The sequence below is a fragment of the Dendrobates tinctorius genome, unplaced genomic scaffold (assembly GCF_039654945.1).
Source record: "Dendrobates tinctorius isolate UK_male_01 unplaced genomic scaffold, ASM3965494v1 ptg000341l, whole genome shotgun sequence".
Classification (NCBI taxonomy): Eukaryota; Metazoa; Chordata; class Amphibia; order Anura; family Dendrobatidae; genus Dendrobates; species Dendrobates tinctorius.
The window spans coordinates 2,184,897-2,192,943 of NW_027362007.1; the positions used below are offsets into that span (position 1 = coordinate 2,184,897).

Consider the following 8,047-nt stretch of genomic DNA (forward strand, 5'->3'; position numbering starts at 1 on the left):
TCTCTCCTGCGTCTACTTTTTACTACATTACTGCAGTTTCATCTCCCTCTTCCCTCTCTCCTGCATCTACTTTGTACTAAATTACTGCAGTTTCATCTACCTCTTCCCTCTCTCCTGCGTCTACTTTGTGCTACATTACTGCAGTTTCATCTCCCTCTTCCCTCTCTCCTGCCTCTACTTTGTACTACATAACTGCAGTTTCATCTCCCTCTTCCATCTCTCCTGCGTCTACTTTTTACTACATTACTGCAGTTTCATCTCCCTCTTCCCTCTCTCCTGCCTCTACTTTGTACTACATTACTGCAGTTTCATCTCCCTCTTCCATCTCTCCTGCATCTACTTTTTACTACATTACTGCAGTTTCATCTCCCTCTTCCCTCTCTCCTGCATCTACTTTGTACTACATTACTGCAGTTTCATCTCCCTCTTCCCTCTCTCCTGCATCTACTTTGTACTACATTACTGCAGTTTCATCTCCCTCTTCCCTCACTCCTGCATCTACTTCGTACTACATTACTGCAGTTTCATCTCCCTCTTCCATCTCTCCTGCGTCTACTTTGTACTACATTACTGCAGTTTCATCTCCCTCTTCCATCTCTCTTGCATCTACTTTGTACTACATTACTGCAGTTTCATCTCCCTCTTCATCTCTCTTGCATCTACTTTGTACTACATTACTGCAGTTTCATCTCCCTCTTCCCTCTCTCCTGCGTCTACTTTGTACTAAATTACTGCAGTTTCATCTCCCTCTTCCCTCTCTCCTGCGTCTACTTTGTACTACATTACTGCGCCTTTATCTCCCTCCCCTGTATATTATTTACTGCATTTCTACACCTCATCTGCCATCCAATAGGTTTTTTTTCCCCCTATAATTGAAGATTTCCAGACAAAATATATTGGAAAGTTGCAGAACTTTTAATGATACAATGTGTCGGATTGGTTGACCTTAGATTATGACATCCCTTTAAGCCGCCCCCTCTGCGAGGACTTACATGTACGGAGAGCCCCTATCCACATCACCTGTGCCTACACCGCCCATCTCTCCTCCTCGTGGAGCCAGTGACGTCTCTGCGCCATGTGGCGGTGTAAAGCTGAGTGTGGGCTGATAATGTCTGCGCTGCTTTTTCTCTCCGGCAATTACCATGTTTTCTCATCCAGTATATGGGGTGGAACTGCTGATCAGTCACATTAGGAGGCAGCTGGTCCACAGTGCCCCCATATAATGATCGCCGCGCTACTCCCCTGAATGTGCTGAGCTCAGGTCTCTGATGGCTCCTGCGTCATCGACAATAAATCACCGGCACCGCTGTGGTGTCAGTCATTGCATGGGAGCTTCTGGTGGTTGGTTCGGGTCTCGGTGGTCTGTCTTCTCCGTCATCTACAATAAATCACCGGCACCGCTGTGGTGTCAGTCATTGCATGGGAGCTTCTGGTGGTTGGTTCGGGTCTCGGTGGTCTGTCTTCTCCGTCATCTACAATAAATCACCGGCACCGCTGTGGTGTCAGTCGTTGCATGGCAGCTTCTGGTGGTTGGTTCGGGTCTCGGTGGTCTGGCTTCTCCGTCATCTACAATAAATCACCGGCACCGCTGTGGTGTCAGTCATTGCATGGGAGCTTCTGGTGGTTGGTTCGGGTCTCGGTGGTCTGGCTTCTCCGTCATCTACAATAAATCAGCGGCACCGCTGTGGTGTCAGTCATTGCATGGGAGCTTCTGGTGGTTGGTTCGGGTCTCGGTGGTCTGGCTTCTCCGTCATCTACAATAAATCAGCGGCACCGCTGTGGTGTCAGTCGTTGCATGGGAGCTTCTGGTGGTTGGTTCGGGTCTCGGTGGTCTGGCTTCTCCGTCATCTACAATAAATCAGCGGCACCGCTGTGGTGTCAGTCATTGCATGGGAGCTTCTGGTGGTTGGTTCGGGTCTCGGTGGTCTGGCTTCTCCGTCATCTACAATAAATCAGCGGCACCGCTGTGGTGTCAGTCGTTGCATGGGAGCTTCTGGTGGTTGGTTCGCGTCTCGGTGGTCTGGCTTCTCCGTCATCGACAATAAATCAGCAGCACCGCTGTGGTGTCAGTCGTTGCATGGGAGCTTCTGGTGGTTGGTTCGGGTCTCGGTGGTCTGGCTTCTCCGTCATCTACAATAAATCAGCGGCACCGCTGTGGTGTCAGTCGTTGCATGGGAGCTTCTGGTGGTTGGTTCGGGTCTCGGTGGTCTGGCTTCTCCGTCATCGACAATATTGCATGGGAGCTTCTGGTGGTTGGTTCGGGTCTCGGTGGTCTGGCTTCTCCGTCATCGACAATATTGCATGGGAGCTTCTGGTGGTTGGTTCGGGTCTCGGTGGTCTTGCTTCTCCGTCATCTACAATAAATCACCGGCACCAGCGGCTGCAGCAACAAGACAAGTATTAACCAACGCTCAAGGCAAAAAATCGAAAATGTCAGAAGAAAGAAAATGTAACCTAGCGCGGGGTACAGTACGAAGCTAGGACTTAATATGGGGCCCCCAATATTTACTATGTCAGCAGCTGACAGTGGGGCTGCAGTATGATTGACAGCTCTGTAACAGACCCACCAGTGTGGAGCGTGTGCCCCCCTCAGTATCAGAACACAGCATTGCTTCCATTTCCTAAACAAGACCCCAGAGAGAACAGCAGCTGGATGTGTAATAAGATGTAGTGCTGAGCTGTTCCCTGTGATAATTGCTGAATGGGACTGAGCTGCATCGCACCTCACCCTGCATTATACTCCAGAGCTGCACTCATGATTCTGCTGCATCATAGTTAAGGGTGGCAGAATTTCCTGCTGATTCAGTGTCTGCACCCAGCATGCTGCGGACTGGTATTATAGAGTGTTATCTTTACACAAGGCTGCTTTACAGGAGCTAAGCTGCTTACTGACTGTTTCCAGTAACAACCAACAGAGCTGTATTGCAGCTCATTTATTAATCAATCTGGACTTAAAAAGGCCCCACCCCACTGTTTGGTAGGAGGTCTAGTGAGCCATGTCTCATTATATGACCTGGATCAATCGGCAGTCCTGGAACAATGCGGATAATGTGATCAGCGCCAGAATAATCACATGGACGGTCTCACTGACCGCCGCTCGTCCTGATCCTCCTCCAATACTTGGAATCTGGAACATTCACGTTTTCAATCACTCTTATAATGTGGATTTTTAAAGTTAAATTTCTTTTTTGCTTCGTGGGATTCTTTCCAGTTGTAGAGCAAAATTCTTCAGCGTGGTGCTGACGGGTTGATAAATTTTGTGCAAAATCAAAGATGTTCTTTGATTTTGTTTCGTACACTCCTTCCTTCCCCCCATCTTTTCCCTGCATTTTTTCTTTCCATTCACTTCTCTATATTTTTTTGTCTTTTTCCTTCCTCCCCATTTCCTCCTTCCTTACATCCTGTATTTCTTCTTTTTTGCTTTCCATCATTTAATTCCTCCTGTGGTGCAGTAACCTCTGTTAAAGCTAGGGGGCGCTGCATATGCGACTCAGAATATGCATGTGGGCATTTCCTTGATTGTGGTGGTGAAACAGTGACCGGCATGATTGTATATGTCCAGTAGGTGTCGCAGAGGTTCTCTGCGCTATAAGCCCAAAAATAGCGATGTTATGCTGGGACTTGTAGTCCATGAATTATTTACCTATAAGGGCGGCTTATAGGGCTAGTCAGAGAGCTGGGCGGGATCGGCTAGCCACACATACACCGCCCACATATGGGGTGGTTTGGGATATATAATGTGACTGAGGTCTGATCACATGGGTTGTGTGTTTTGATCCTGATTGGTCAGAGTGCAAGGTCCCGCAAGGCCTGTGTGTGCTGGAAGTGCCTGGGACTAAACTTCCTGGAGAGCACATGGAAAGGCCCGGACCTGCTAGAGTCTGTGACGGCTCTGTGTAGGGGTGCTACTGCCCGGCTGTGGGTCTGGAACTGCTAGGCGGCCTAGTGAGTAAGGCATTGTCCGGAACGATGATCCGAGTGCGGCCACTGCCCTGATAACCCGTGAGTAATGCTGCCCGAGGTCAGTAAGAAACTGTGTATGCTGTAAAGCTGAATGTTTATTGGACGTTGTACTGGAAGCTACATGCTATTTAGTTCATGAAGCGCGGTTTATGCTGCAGTTTAATAAACCGAATGAACTGTTTAACCCTGAGTGTCCCAGCATATGCCTCAAAGACCTGCCAAGCAATTAAATCCCCGATCCACTCATGGTGGATCTCTACACTCCCTTTCTCCTTTATGCCTTTTTCATTTGACCTCCATGTATCATTCCAATCTCTCATTCCTTTCTTCCACTTTTCATTCTTTCCTTTCTCCCTTCGGCCGCCCCTTCTCCCTTCGGCCGTCCCTTCTCCCTTCGGCCGTCCCTTCTCCCTTCCTCCGTCCCTTCTCCCTTCCTCCGTCCCTTCTCCCTTCGGCCGTCCCTTCTCCCTTCCTCCGTCCCTTCTCCCTTCGGCCGTCCCTTCTCCCTTCCGCCGTCCCTTCTCCCTTCCGCCGTCCCTTCTCCCTTCCGCCGTCCCTTCTCCCTTCCTCCGTCCCTTCTCTCTTCCTCCGTCCCTTCTCCCTTCGGCCGTCCCTTCTCCCTTCCTCCGTCCCTTCTCCCTTCCGCCGTCCCTTCTCCCTTCCGCCGTCCCTTCTCCCTTCCGCCGTCCCTTCTCCCTTCCGCCGTCCCTTCTCCCTTCCGCCGTCCCTTCTCCCTTCCTCCGTCCCTTCTCCCTTCTTCCGTCCCTTCTCCCTTCCTCCGTCCCTTCCCCCTTCGGCCGTCCCTTCTCCCTTCGGCCGTCCCTTCTCCCTCCGTCCCTTCTCCCTTCCTCCGTCCCTTCTCCCTTCCGCCGTCCCTTCTCCCTTCCTCCGTCCCTTCTCTCTTCCTCCGTCCCTTCTCCCTTCGGCCGTCCCTTCTCCCTTCCTCCGTCCCTTCTCCCTTCCGCCGTCCCTTCTCCCTTCCGCCGTCCCTTCTCCCTTCCGCCGTCCCTTCTCCCTTCCGCCGTCCCTTCTCCCTTCCGCCATCCCTTCTCCCTTCCTCCGTCCCTTCTCCCTTCTTCCGTCCCTTCTCCCTTCCTCCGTCCCTTCTCCCTTCGGCCGTCCCTTCTCCCTTCGGCCGTCCCTTCTCCCTTCGGCCGTCCCTTCTCCCTTCCTCCGTCCCTTCTCTCTTCCTCCGTCCCTTCTCCCTTCGGCCGTCCCTTCTCCCTTCCGCCGTCCCTTCTCCCTTCCGCCGTCCCTTCTCCCTTCCGCCGTACCTTCTCCCTTCGGCCGTCCCTTCTCCCTTCCTCCGTCCCTTCTCCCTTCCTCCGTCCCTTCTCCCTTCCGCCGTCCCTTCTCCCTTCCTCCGTCCCTTCTCCCTTCCTCCGTCCCTTCTCCCTTCGGCCGTCCCTTCTCCCTTCGGCCGTCCCTTCTCCCTTCGGCCGTCCCTTCGGCCGTCCCTTCTCCCTTCCTCCGTCCCTTCTCCCTTCCTCCTTCCCTTCTCCCTTCGGCCGCCCCTTCTCCCTCTGCCCCTTCTCCCTTCCTCCGTCCCTTCTCCCTTCCTCCGTCCCTTCTCCCTTCCTCCGTCCCTTCTCCCTTCCGCCGTCCCTTCTCCCTTCCTCCGTCCCTTCTCCCTTCCGCCGTCCCTTCTCCCTTCCGCCGTCCCTTCTCCCTTCCGCCGTCCCTTCTCCCTTCGGCCGCCCCTTCTCCCTTCCGCCGTCCCTTCTTCCTCTCCTCACTCTTCCTTCTTGTCTCCTGTACCAGTCATTGGAGCAGATTTTCTAAAGCTGGTTCCGATATGGACAGTCTGAATATGGCCATATTTGGTTTGTGCTTGATGATACATTTGTTGTTTTTATATTGTGACATTTTTTTGTCTAACGTTGGGCTCTTTGTCACATTTTAGACCACACCCCATTCCATCTTAGCCACGCCTCATTTCATCTTAGCCACACCCCTTATCAAATGAGCTGCAAAAAGTGTCTAAAACACATCGGCCTTGATTCCTCATCGCCTTTGCGCCTCTTTCATCTAGTTTTGCACCTTTGTTTGCACCCAATTCATTATTCTAGTTGCACCTTTTTTGGAGGCAGGATTTTTAGCTTTGGGGCAGAGGTTAGTGATTCCAAAAGCTTTAGTCTGATTCATCAATTGTAACTTTTAAAAAGTCACAACATTTGGCCTAACTTCACTGCAGTCCCCCTGGTGGATTTTTGGCACAATTGTGATACAGTTCAATACAGCAGGAAAGCCCATGAATCAAATTCATGAATCGTCTGCCTCATTTTGATGAATATGGCGACAAATAGGACATGACACAAAAAGGACCCTCCAGTGATGAGCGGGTCCATGTAGTAAATCCGCGCCAATGGCGGCATGGCGCTAAGTGACCGCCTGCTCGGTGCGATGTGCTGCAGATCTATCCGTTGTCACTCAGATCTACCAATAGTAGAAATCACAGATCTCCTGGGACTTGTGGTTCCCCATCTGCGGATGGTCAATGTCTGAGCCGGACCGCACATTCCCACACCGCAGGAATCCATTCTCCCTCATCTTCAGGCTGAGCTTTAATTGCTTCTTTGTTGTCGTTCTCACTGGTTGAAGTTACTGAGGAAACATCCGATGTGAAACCCTCGTCCCCCTCGGCCCCGTTCCCCCGACGGACGCTCACTGCTTTCTACACTGAGACAAAGAAGACAAAGGTTGTTTGTCCAAAGTGGCCCAAAAAATTCTCCTCAATTGGCCTTCACATCAGGAGAAAGCGACTAACCCCTTCACGACCAACACAGATTTAATGACAACACAGAACTGGGGCAACTAAGCCTGAAAAAACTATAGGGTGAAAAAAAGACCCCGTAAAATATAACTTTTAGAAAACTTTAAAAAAGTATTGCATGAATAGGACAAGGATACAGCACAAAGATGGAATAATGAAAAAAAAGTGCAAAAAGTGATGAAAACACTGAAAAAAATGAAAAAAAAATTGAGCAATAGGGGAGCGAAAGCCACCAAGGGAGCACAAGAGAAAAGTAGGAAATGATTACAGTATGTGGGCTAATATGCCCTATAAATCCCCGCTGGATGCCATAAGTTTCCACGGTATGGCGCCCCACTCGTCGGCGGCTACCCCTAAAACCCCTAGTGTATGGGTCTGGCTTCCTGGGACACTACGATGAGCCGACTACACATCATAGAGGAGTATTGAACCTTTATGCCTCTGTTGAGAGGTTTACAGGCCAGCATTTGGCTATGTGGACATTTCTTTTATATTTTCTAAGAGCATTATTTGAAATTGCTTCTCTGTTTCCTATTGTAATCTCACAATTTTGAACTATATGGAATGGGGGGATGTGACCGATTTCTTGGTGTCAATACCCTCCGCTTCCAACAGGTGCCCAGGGGCCAATATATAACACTCACCTTTCGGAGGTAGGGAGGGATAAATATCCACCGGTCACTTGGACTATACTGTTTGTAGGTGTTGGTCTCATGACATAGTCTCTGTGACCCTGCAATTTCCACTCCCCGTTTTGTCGCTCTCTTATACATAACCATTGTTCCTGACTGTTTTACTACACGTTAGGTTAAGGGATTTTTAGGGCTAGTCGCCAACGAGTGGGGCGCCATACCGTGGAAACGTAGGGTGCAGGGAGGGCATCCATCAGGGATTTCTAGAGCATATTAGCCCACGCATTGTAATCATTTCCTACTTTTCTCTTGTGCTCCCTTGGCAGCTTCCGCTCCCCTATTGCTCAAATTTTTTTTTTTCAATGTTTTCATTACTTTTTCAACATTTTTTTTCGTTAGTGCATCTTTGTATACTCTTCTGTTTGATAAAGTTAAATTTTGGTCTTTGTTTTTTCTTGCATGTGAACCTGTCATGTGTGATATGGGTATCTAATACTCTCCTGTGTGATACTGTCTGCTGAGCCATGTATCTAATCCTATCCTGTGTGATACTGTCTGCTGAGCCGTGTATCTAATCCTATCCTGTGTGATACTGTCTGCTGAGCCAAGTATCTAATCCTATCCTGTGTGATACTGTCTGCTGAGCCGTGTATCTAATCCTATCCTGTGTGATACTGTC

The 8,047-nt window shown here is 50.0% G+C and overlaps 1 long non-coding RNA gene across 1 annotated transcript; it reads right to left on the reverse strand.

The window, feature by feature from the left end:
* Window positions 1-894: 894 nt before the first annotated feature.
* LOC141074871 (uncharacterized) lies at window positions 895-7,424 on the reverse strand. The gene is made up of 2 exons (XR_012227235.1): window positions 7,381-7,424; window positions 895-2,380 (listed from the first exon to the last, which is right to left on the reverse strand). It is a non-coding gene; the product is annotated as an uncharacterized lncRNA (long non-coding RNA).
* Between the last annotated feature and the right edge of the window lie 623 nt (window positions 7,425-8,047).